Source organism: Cucumis sativus, chromosome 3 (assembly GCF_000004075.3).
Source record: "Cucumis sativus cultivar 9930 chromosome 3, Cucumber_9930_V3, whole genome shotgun sequence".
NCBI classification, from domain to species: Eukaryota; Viridiplantae; Streptophyta; class Magnoliopsida; order Cucurbitales; family Cucurbitaceae; genus Cucumis; species Cucumis sativus.
Window position 1 is genome coordinate 21,831,703 of NC_026657.2, and position 12,514 is coordinate 21,844,216.

Genomic DNA, 12,514 nt, shown 5'->3' on the forward strand with positions numbered 1-12,514 from the left:
GTATAAAAAATCTGATTTTAATTCTCTTTATTATCTTTTCAAATAATGAGTATAAAAAATCCTACAATAAAATTGTACCAATCTCTTTATTACTTTTTATTTATTTATCTATTATTGTTGTTATTATTATTATTACTACTATGTTTTTTCTTTTTTATTTATTATTGCGTTATGAGCCGCCACACCTCTCTTTTCTTTTTGTTATTGTTTTCCCTCTTTTTCTTATTTTTTCTTTATTTCTTTTCTTTCCTTTTTTTGTCTTTTGTTGTCAACTTTTTTCTTTCTTATTTTAAATTATTTTCGTTGCAAACATAATTATCATAAATCTTAAATTCATGAATATTTTATTTACACTTTGCATTTAATTTATCTTAATAATATTACCATGTTATTTATATTAATTAATTAATTTTTTTTCTTATACCATATTTATTTTTACATTTTATCCTTCCTAAAAAGTTCTGACGATAAAATTAGAAATATGTGGAAGTCCGTTATTTCTAAATTCTTGAGATGAGGAAATCGGTTCTTTTGGAAGTCCAAGATTGATTTCCAATATTTTTCAAAAAAATAAAATCTTATCTTATTTTCTTAATTTGTGTGATAAATTTGATTTTATTGTGCATTAATCATCTCGAATAATATTTTTTAAATTAATCATCTTATCTCTGTTTTTTTCTAACCTTCAACAATCAAACCTATTTATGTTTTAGGTCTTTAACGATGAACAAGGGTTGAATCAAACTTAGAAATAAAATGTCGGTTGAGTATAGAGAGAGGGAGTGTCCCAATTTTAGAGATCGCAAAGTTTCACGTCGATGATTACGAATGAACAAGGTGTCCATGCAAGATATGTATGAACTCAATTTGGAAATCATTAGAGGGTGTGAAGCGACATCTATTAACAATTAGAATATTCCCCTCCTATATAGATTAAGTGTATCATGGAGAGTCAGTGAACTTGCATAAGGTATAAAAATATTTGATGAAGCAACTAGCACTGACCCTTTTAAAAAAAATAAAATGTTGGCATGCTTAATTATTTACAAATTCCAATTGAATATGAAGAAGCAATAGAAGAAGGTTTGGATAATGAAATGTTGTATTTAATATTGGTGTAGAAGAAGAGACAACAAACATATTTAAGGAGTTATTGAATAAAGCAGGTGAACTATACCCTACTTGTTCATAATTGTAACAACGCCCCAAAATTTAGGCAATTTTAATTTAATTATCTTAATTTTATTTAATTATATGTTTGAGTTTATTGGGTATTATTTTGATTTATTTGAAAGAGAATTATTTAGTTATGTTGAAATTGGAATTTACTAAATATTTGTTTAAGTGAATATTTAATTAATGAGTGGATTTGAGTTTTAGTTGAATTATGGTTAATTATATATATAAATATATAATTATTATGAAAAAGGGAACTTTTTCTAATTAAATAATGTGATTTTAGGAACTAATGCCAAAAATATGGTTGGGGCAAAACTATAGAAAAAATATGGTAGTTTTGGGTTCCATCCTTTCTTTTTCATTATTTAGTTTTGTATAATATATAGATTTAGGATATGGAATGTGATTTAGTTTTGGATTGTTGGTGAAATGTGATTTTAATTATTTGGTTGTGTATAAATAACTAATATGAAAAAGTAAAGTTAATTATATGATATATATAACTATAATTGTTTGTTGGAAAATAAGATAATTAATGAGGAGAGAATTAATATGAAGTAAAAGTTTAAATAAAGATATATGTTTATTTTATATTTTGGGGAGAGAATAATAATAATAATATATTTTGTTATTATTATTGGTTATAAATGCGTAAGATTTTGTGCAATTAAGAAATTGATTGAAAAAGAGAATGAAAATTAAAAAAAAAATATTTATATATCCTAAAAGAAAAATGAAATAATAATAATAAATATTATTATTATTTGACCGTTTATAAATATTGGAATGCTTAAATTGAAAAGAAAAGCTTCTTCATCTTGTTTACTAAGGTAACCTTTGACAGCTGTCTCACCAATTTTGGTTAAAATTGGTGACTTACGTGAGTGCTTTCGATTTTTAGTGTGAAATTTTAATACTCATTAAATGTTAATTAATTGAGATTCTAAACAAAGTTATTATTGGAATTGATTTTGATTGATTGTCTTTAGAAGGTCTCTTTTGCAAATTTTGAAGATTTAAATGATTAATTTTTCTCATCAAAGTTGAATTGAGTTCAACCTCAATTTTTAGATCGAATTAATTGGAGAATTTTACTGTCAACAAGGGAATATTTTGTTTAGCTAATCTCTTAGGTAAGAGATTCTCTACTAATAGATCTTCAAACATAAAACTAAAAGCTTATATGTATTTTCTATTATGCATTGATGTACCTAATATGTATAATGTGTTGATGACTGAAGTTTATTAAATTTAATATCGAATCAGAACTCAAAAACATACCACAATATAAAAAAAAAAATTAAGGATAATAATTGATAAAAAAAGAGGAAAAAAACACAATCTCCTAACACACTGCTCCTATGTCCTGACGTTTTAGAAAATGCGTCAAGAATCGATCTCCCATTGCAGTGTCAAGAAAACCTTTACTCCCAACATTTTTAGAAGCACGTTGAGAAAACAGTACTCCTGACGTTCTTTATTCCAATGTCGGGAGTAACGAATTCCTGACACCTAAATGAATTGGCGTCGGGAACTCTTCCCTAGTCACGTGTATTGACAGATATTCATGCATTGGAGGATCCTTTCTCGACGTATTTGGGTCCATTTTCGGACGTGGTAATGCATCAGAAGATCTACTATTTCTTGAGTGAGATGTGTTCAAAGGGACATACACTTTAATCAAATGGAGGTTATGATAATTGTTGTTTTCATCCCACATCTACCATTGAACAAGAACTCTTAAAAGTTTAGGGTTCATGAGAATAGATTGTTCAATTGATAGGATGAATACATATTGGGTTTGAGTTAAAAATTCAAATTTTAAAATTAAACTAAAATCTAGTATGAAAACTAATTTTAATTTTCAAATTATCAAGGATGAAGAGATTCAACAAATAAAAAATAATAATAAAGTTAGTTTAAAATTTTAAAAAAAAAATGTTGTTAAAATTTCCATTAACCAAATTGTTAAGTCCCAAGATATTAGAAAGAAGTTATGATAGAGGTGGCTGTATCTGTGACACGTCAAAATTAATTGCAGATTCATAAATGCATAACACAAATTAATTACAATAAAGAAACATCTGGTAAGGGAGCAGATATTGAAATAATTACTATCCGTGAATGTGGATATTTTGATATTTTTTAAAATAGCATTTACGTGCCACACGTCCATTTTGCTAAAAAAAAATGGATTTTGCCATTTTTCAAAATGAGTTGGCCCAAAAACATCGTTATATCTTTTATTAATTCTTTATTATTATTATATTTTATGAATTTAAACGTAGACTTAAACTTTGCCTAGAATGTTTTTGAAATGCTTTCTATTACTATTTTGCATGAATTTGAACATAGACTTTTACATAACTCATGTTTTATGTATGTGAAGGTAAATACTTTGGATTTTATCTAGAATGATTGTTGTTCGTTTTTCATTATACTTTTTTTTTTAAAATGAAACATATTTAGGAGATTTACATAACTTTTAGCGGAAAAGGAAATAATGAAAAATAGTCTAAATTATGTAAAAAAAAAAAAAAAAAAGCAACCCAATGACCCAACCCGACCTAACTCGAAAATTACAAGTTAGATTGGGTTTATCCTTGAAACATTGAACTGATAGGGTTCAATTTTTGCTTACCCGAGAACTTCGGATTGGTCCATAATATTATCTCCAATCCAACCCAACTCTACTCATGTACACCCCTAATCCCCAGTCCTTGAACCAAATTTTGTAATCGATGGGCCTGATATTCTTGACCATGCAATCCAAATACGTCATCTTTTAATTGTCTTAAAGGCTTTTAAATGTGAAAATTGTTCCCCAGACTTACACGAATAATTTGAGCATCAATATGCTTTGTCATTCACTTACATGCATCCTAGGAAAGTGTTTGCAAGAGGTCACCTAGAATATGTTGCAAACTTAAACATGCTTAACTTTAGAATTATATAATTGAACCCCTTCCAAAGTGAGAGCATTGCAGAGAATGGTAAGAGAAAAATTATGTTTGAAGGTTTGAAGAACACACCTCAAAAACAATGCCAAAGTCGTTTAGCAGTGAGCCGCTTTGTTTTTGTCATGAGGCCAAAGACAAAAGTTTGTAGAATTAACAGAGTAAAATATATCCTCAATCATGAGAAAATGCCAACCTCAACGAAAGAATACAAAATTTTGAAGAGCCCCAGTTAATATCCCTATTAATCAGCTTAATAAACTCAATGACAAACTCCTACACAGCTTAGTATACAACACTTTTAATTTCAAAGGATTGTAACTCAAAAAAATTCACCATTTGACTCATTTTCTAGTGATAACATAGACAACTGCCTAATATTATTGTATTTGCATTTAACAACAACTACTTTAACTTTTGTTCTTTAGAAATTCTTCCAAATTTTAAGTTTTATTATTTATGAAGACATTTTTCTTTCTCTATTGAACATTAATTCATCCATGAAAAGTAATGTAAGGTGGAATAAATTAAATTAAAACTAACAACTGAAATGAAAATCAAAGTAAAATATCTATTTAGCAAATATGCATATATATTATGGGAAATTGGATTGGGTAGAAATATATATTATCGCACAGATTTTTCAAATATCGTAAATATACCAAATTTTAATTCTTACCATATGTCGAAGATATTTTCTATTTTAAATTTTTTATTATTTCCAAAACTGCCCCCACACATTCTTCTCTCTCGATTGCATCATCTCCCTTTAATGCTTTCTCTTCCACTTTCTCTGCTTATTTGTAAATCTTCATATCATACATAAATTCATAATGAAAAATTAATCTAATATGAAAAGTACTTGGTTCATATACACCATTTTTTTATTCATTGGTTTTCTGTAGGTTACTCTCAAACATAAAAATAATAATGAAAAATAATTATTAGTTCATTCAATCTTTGTTTTCAACATCTTCATCTCCTTCTTCATCTTCTTATTCTTCACAATTTTTTAATTTAAATTTTCGATCATCATTTTTCTTTCTTCAAATTTGTTTGTAAGTGGTTGCTTTTCAACACGACAAAACTCTCACTTTTTAAAATGTTTTCTATCTTAAATTTACTATTATTTTCAAACTACCCTTCAATCACTTTTTCCTTTTTCTTCTTTTTAACGCTCTAATCATCTCATATTTCTTTTCCTACTTTTTAATATCATAATCATTCTTTTTTTTTCCACTTTGTGTCAGTTTTGTATAACAACTAATGTTGTGATGTACTTATATTATATGTATTAGTTGGTTGATATACTTATTACGTGATTTTCATTTTTTAAAATTTTATGCAGTTTATGGTAGTATTATTAAGTATATAAATGATATAACTTAGTGTATCATATATATAATATGTGTCAAAGTGTGCTGGTGTAGTGTATTAAGTGTATATATTTAATCAATTGAGTGTATCAGTAAACATAGAAAATGTACCAATAGTGTACATCAATGGTATCAAACATATGAACTGCATTAGTGTATTAAATATGTTGAGTATATTAGTGAAGTATAAATTATTTATTAGTAATGTATTAAGTGTACAAAAACAAACCATAACAAATGTATTAAAAATAATACATCAAACATATCAACATATCATGCTTAAGTGCATCAAGTATATTTAATTGATTGAGTATATTCTGCTATATATGCCACAGTTGTGTGTATATATATATATTATATTTTATAAAAATGATCATGTGTGCAACATTTAAAAATATTGAACAAAAGATGTATAGATCCAAAATTTGAATATAACAAAAGATATAGTAGTAGGTGTAGAATATAATGTAGGGTTGGAGTTCACCAGTTTCGAGGACATTCCTTAGCCATTGTCTTCTATTTGTCTTCCTCCCATTATTTTATTAACCCACTTAGATCTTGCACCATATTTTTTTATATTATTATGTTACTATATTATTCTAATTTCATCTGTGAATTATTGCACAAATATATATTTACTATTAGTACCTAAAACATATGCTTACATACCAAACCCAAACATATAATGGTCATTCTAAGGTTAAAGGAGTTGTTTTTTAAAAATCTAATTCAATGGGTTAAAATATATATTATATATAAAATAAAATTAAAATTATATCTACAAAAATGATTTTTTTAAAGAGGAACATAGGTCATCTAAGAGTAAGAGCTTAAATGCATGTTTGATAGTCATTTGATTTTTTTATTTTTTACTTTTGAAAATTAAACTTATAAGATCTATCTTTTATCATAAACTTCTAAAAACTTCTTCTTTTCTTATATACATTTTATCAATGTTTTTCTTTTAAAATCAAGAAAAATTTTGAAAATTTTAAAAGGGAACTGTTTTTAAAAACTTGTTTTCGTTTTTACAATGGGTCAAATATAACCAACTCCCCTCCTTAAAATAAGTTGCAGAAAAATGAAAAGTGAAAGAGAAATTATTACCCCAAGTCCATAATTTGAATTAAAAAATTTAATCTCTTGGAAGACCACTACTTTGATCTTTTTCCTCTTCAAATTTCTGCCAATTCATACTTATTACCTACGACCTTCATCACTAGCTAATTAATGCTAATTTTCACCCATTGTTGAGAGACTAAATTAATTAGAACACATATTAAAGGTATAAATTTTAATAACTTCCAACAATATATCAGGAAATAAATATATTTAGAAACCAACAAAACATAGTATATAATATATAGAACACCCTAAATAAACTAAATAATAATAATAAAAAAAAAACCCCAAAAATCTTCAACCTTCTCAATTTTATCTCCAAAAGAAAAAACCTCATCAAATTTAATGACCTGGAAAAACAGCCCATCAGCTTTATGATGCTATAACTTTATAGAAAAGTAAAGGCCAAAGAATATAATTATTATATATAAAAATTAATGAAGAGAAGAAGTACTTCTCTGTAAAGTACTATTTGCGCCTAGATCATAAACAATTCAACAAATTTCCTTCAAATCTTTCCACCCCATTTGAGAATTCGAAGAAATTAAAAGAGAGAAAGAGTAAGAAATCTAAAGGGTTTTTAGCTAATTAGGGTTTTGTTTGGATTAATATATATATGACAAAGTGTGGATAGAAAGCAACACAAAAGTAAAGTTGTTCTCTTTCTTTCTCTCTTTTTCTTTTTTCCTTTTTCTTTTTCTCAAAATATATTTTTTTCAGGTGGGTTTGATTCTCTTGAAAGCATAAACTAAAAAAAAGGTGATATATTTTTGTAGAGAGAATTTTTTGTTGAGGAAAATGATGGGTGGAAACCCTAGTAATTGGTGGAATATGTTTCCACCAAATTCTCCTCAATGTGTTCTTGGATCATCTTCATCACTTCCTTTGAGTTCCATGGCTGATCATCATCATAATCAAGACCCTAATTCACAATCATGGAGTCAATTACTTTTGTAAAGATTTCAAATTTCCCACCTCTATTTAATCAATTTGTTATTCTCTATTTTTTTTAAATGAAAGTTTAAATTTTGTGTCTTTTCTTTCAGAGGTGGATTGCACGAAGAGGATGTTGCTGATGAAGATAAGTTGGCTTTGAATAATAATTTTCAACAACAAAAAAAGTTGGAAAATTTGGAAGGGAGAATATTGATTCCATTTTCAAGATTTGGAGTTGGTGATCATCATCATCATCAAGATCATAATAATAATAATCTTGATCAGATGAAACAAGAAATTACTTGCTCACAAAATAGTAAGAGTTTGGATTTTTATGGAACAATAATGAAAAAGAACTATCATCACCTTCTTCATCTTCTTCTTCTTCATCAGCTAAGCTCTCTCAAATGACCAGGCCACTTACTATTTCTTCTTCTCCCAATTCTTCTATCAATAACAATAATGCTTTACTGGATTTCTCTTTCAACAAAGTTGATTCCAAAAATCAAATCCTTGATCACAAATTTTCATCTGATCAGGTAAAAAATATATATCTTTTTCTATTTCCTTGGTTTCTTTTTTTTTCTTTTTTTTTTAATTTTATAAATTTTAAACTTCTGTGTTCTATGATCAAGTGTGCTAGTCCAACCACCAATGGGGGAGTGTGGAAGAAGGCTAGGGTTCAGCCTTCCTTCGGGCAGCCTCCGGCAAAGGTAAACATGACGGAAAAACGACTCTTTATATCGATTAGTTTGTATTAAAACATTAAATCAAACCCCTAAAAACTATTGATTTTCTTTTCTTCTTACTTTGTGTTGTGAATCAGGTGAGAAAGGAGAAGGTAGGGATAGAATCACAGCTCTCCATCAGTTGGTTTCTCCATTTGGCAAGGTATAATTAAAAGAAAGATCATTGTTTTAAGATCATAATTTTTATTTATTATTCTCCGATTATTTTTCTCTTCTTCATTTCAATATACCAAAAAAAGAAAAGAAAAAGAAAAAAGATCTTTGTTTTCTTTAAGTTCATGTTGGTCTTTTTCTTCTTGTTTATAACCTTAAAAGAATACTTCTCCATGTTGTTGTGTTTTTTTTTCTTTTTTTTTTTTTTGTTCCTTTTTTGTGTTTTTTTGCAGACTGACACTGCTTCTGTCTTGTCAGAGGCTATTGGGTATGTGAGATTCCTTCAGAGTCAAATTGAGGTCAAGTTTTCTCTAAACCTAAATTGAAATTAAATCATTCCTAGTCCAAAATTTTGTGAATTTAATGATTCTTTTTCCATGTTTTCCCCCCATTTTTGGTTTTAAAAACGAATTGTTATTGAATATATTTCAGGCTCTTATCTCTCCATATTTGGGCAATTCATCAAAATCCACGAAGAAAAAGGAGCAACTTGTAAGATCCTTTAATTTCTTCAAAACCCATTTGACAACTTTCTTCGTTACTCAAAAAGAAAATTCCTTTTTCTAAAAAAAGTTGAAATTTTTTGACCCCATTTCTACATTTCCATTCAAACCCCAATAACCTTTTTTTTTCTTCCTATTAATTGAAAAGATATGAAAAACTAATTATATTATGAATATATGTTTTGTGTACTTTGAAGAGAACATTAAATGATGGAAGAAAATTATTTGAGAGAAGTTGAAGATGACAATAATGGAAGAAGTTGTGTATTTGCTGAAGATCTTGGTCAGGTAATTAATATATGCTTTTATTGGATCCATCATTTGTTAAATAAAAGGGAGGACTTCAAAATATGAAAGCATCTCAAAGAAAAAAAGAAGATTAAAATATAAAAAATAAGGGAAAAAGAAAAAGAAAATTTATATTTTATTCATAAAGGAAAGGAAGTGAAAGAACAATAAGGTTCTCAGCTTTTTATACAACTTTATCATTATATAAAAGTTACCCTAAAAGCATTGTTTGTGACTTCCTAATTGTTTTGAAATCATTATTAAAGGGTTTTCTAAAGATTACAACTTTTTAAAATAAAAAATAGTTATATTATTATATATATGTTTATTTTTTTTATTAATTTACTGGCCATTAAATTATTGCAGCAGCTCTTGAATGACAATAGCCTGAAAAGAAAACTACCCTCCTTCCCAGGTGTGTGTGTGCTTTTTTAATCTTATTTCTCAATATATTGATCTATTTAAGTGTCTGTAATTTATTAGCAATTACACCCCATCATTCTCATCATCATCTTTATAGGATATTATAGGCATATGATTCCCATTTATATATTTAAATGTAGGGCTTAAAATAGAAATCAACTTTATTTATATTTCAAAATCTTAACTATATATATTGAGTTACGTTCCATGATGGGTATCTCATCTTCCATGCTCTAATTGACAACTATATTTTTTTATATTTTATCAAAATATAATCTTAGTTAGTTGATTAATCCTTTTGTTTGGTAATAAAAAGAATCAATTTAGTGTTTGAAATTTGATCATTGACACTTGAAAGTACTATTTAGTGCATAAAGATTAGGTCTTTCAAATGTTGTTGTGTCATTTTATATATATATATATATATAACTTTTGGCTTGTTAGAATGTGGCAGGTCATACATGTGATACTTTTAAATTTGTCATCTTAAAAATGACTGAGAATTCATTTAGACAATACATGATTTAAAATAGAGAAAATGAGAAAATAAAATTGGAATAAAAAAATTAATGCCAATGTACAAAGATAATTCTTTCTTCTCTATGTCAATAGTATAGAGAAGAGTGTACGTAGGTAGACTTCTTACTTTTTGTTTTTTAATTAACTAATGAAAAATTACACTTTTTTTTTTTTTTTTTAGTTTTCAAACCTAGATACCAAAAACAAAATGTTAGTTATCAAATGAAGTTTTAGCTAGTAAACTAAGATTGGTCTCTAAAGATGAGGGTGATATATAGATGTATGAAAGGCATGGTTTGGAGAATTAGTTTGAGTAGTAAATTGTTTTTATGGACAGGAGGATGAAGAAGAAAAGGCAAAGGACTTGAGGGGTAGAGGGCTTTGTTTGGTACCTGTATCTTGCACACAACATGTACAAAGTGACATTAATGGAGCTGATTATTGGGCTCAAGCTTACAATGACACTTTTTAAGCCATCCTTCCTTTTACCTGCATGCCCCAAACATTGGGATATCCATCACACACACACACACATATATATATATATATATTCTCCATGTTAATTAGGAGTTAATGCTAACCTTTCCTTTTCTTTTTCTTTTAAATAAACATGTTTAAATTCCTCTTTCATCTCTTCCCTTATTTTTGTGATAAACTGTAAGTGGTGAATTCGAATCATCTAAACTTGAGTCATGAATTTTTCTTATTTTTTTACTATATATTAAAAGATACATTCACGGACTTGGTTAACATATATGTTTTATGTTTAGTTGAATCATATTTATTTTTATACTTTCTTTTTGTACTTGAGATTATGAAAGATACTATCTTTAATGCTATCTTGGCACACCAATTTTATTTTTAAACTCTAGTTCAAGTTTCAGTGTATCAATGAAAATATTTTGTATTATATCCACACTAATTTAAATTCTGCTGTTATATCAAATATAATAATCCTAATTTTTACCGATAAAATTTAAGGCTAAATTATACCAAATGTCCTTACAGTTTGAATTGTGTATCCAAAGCACCCCCAACTTTCAAAACATACCCTTATATACTTCATAATGAGTTAAAAAATATGATTACCGTTAGTTTTTGTTTATGAAAACTGTTAGGGTTTTGTTTAAAATCTACATAAATTTTCAATTTATTTTAAAAAAATATCATTAAATTTAAAGAAAATGTCAAAAAAAAAAAAAAAATACTAATACTATTAAAGATTAAATCGTATTTGGATTCATAAACTTTATGTCTTATTCTATTTTCGTTCCTAATTAAACTTTTAGTCCATAAACTTTTGAAACATATTTTGGTCCTCGTCGTTAATATTCTTATTAATGATGAAGTGACTTATATATTTGAATGATCTAGGTTAGCTACCAAATAAGATAAGTGACTCTTAATAATTTAATTAAAAGTTAGATGGTAAATTGATGTGTTTTTATCAAAGAATTCAAAAAGTCATTTTGTTTTCAAGATTTTGATTATCACCATTTTGGCGTATTGTGTCATTTTGCTTAAGAGTTTCTCAACTCATATGCTAGATGTAATTCATCCACATGAAATTTTTTTAGTGCCTTAAGTTTGGGTTTTGTGATTCATCGTGGGAGTATTTATTTACTATTTCGTAGAGTTTATTTTATACATGTGTCTTACCTATTTTATTTTTCTAGTTTAATCGTGGATGTTAACAAAATATATTAGTTCTATTTTATTTTATTTATTTTATTCTACTCTACTCAATGTCATTCTTTTTATTTTCTTTAAGATTTCAATTTATGAAAAACGAAATTAATAAAGGATCACGAGCTAAGGGGATGTGAGAGGTTTATTTGTTTGAGAGAAAAAAATAAAATTAGTTTTTAATTTGGTTTATTTGATTCAAGTGTGTGTTGACATAAAAGAAATATATATATATATAATAAACGACTAGCAAGATTTCTTGATTTAATTAATATGATAAATTTAGAGTCTAATCAACCAAATATATCAACCACATCATTATTCCGTTAAAAAGTCAACAACAGATATCAAAGTAAGCATTTTTTAAAAGTTGGAGAAGTAAAATAGACGGGAACCATTTTGAATAAAATACAAAGTTTCTTTATAAAAAAAAATAAGATTTTAACCAATAGAAATTATGAACAACTTAGTTGCATGAATACCTATAAACTTCTAAAACCTCCATTTATACCCTTACTTTTTTAAAAAAAAGTAAAAATTCTATTACAATTTAATCTGCACTTCATCACCTCTTCAATCTTCTTTATCTCCTCTACTTCAATCTATGACCTATCGTTTCTATT

At 26.9% G+C, this 12,514-nt stretch overlaps 1 pseudogene; it reads left to right on the forward strand.

The window, feature by feature from the left end:
* The first annotated feature begins 7,178 nt into the window (after positions 1-7,178).
* On the forward strand, positions 7,179-10,959 carry LOC116402779 (annotated as a pseudogene).
* The last annotated feature ends 1,555 nt before the right edge of the window (positions 10,960-12,514 follow it).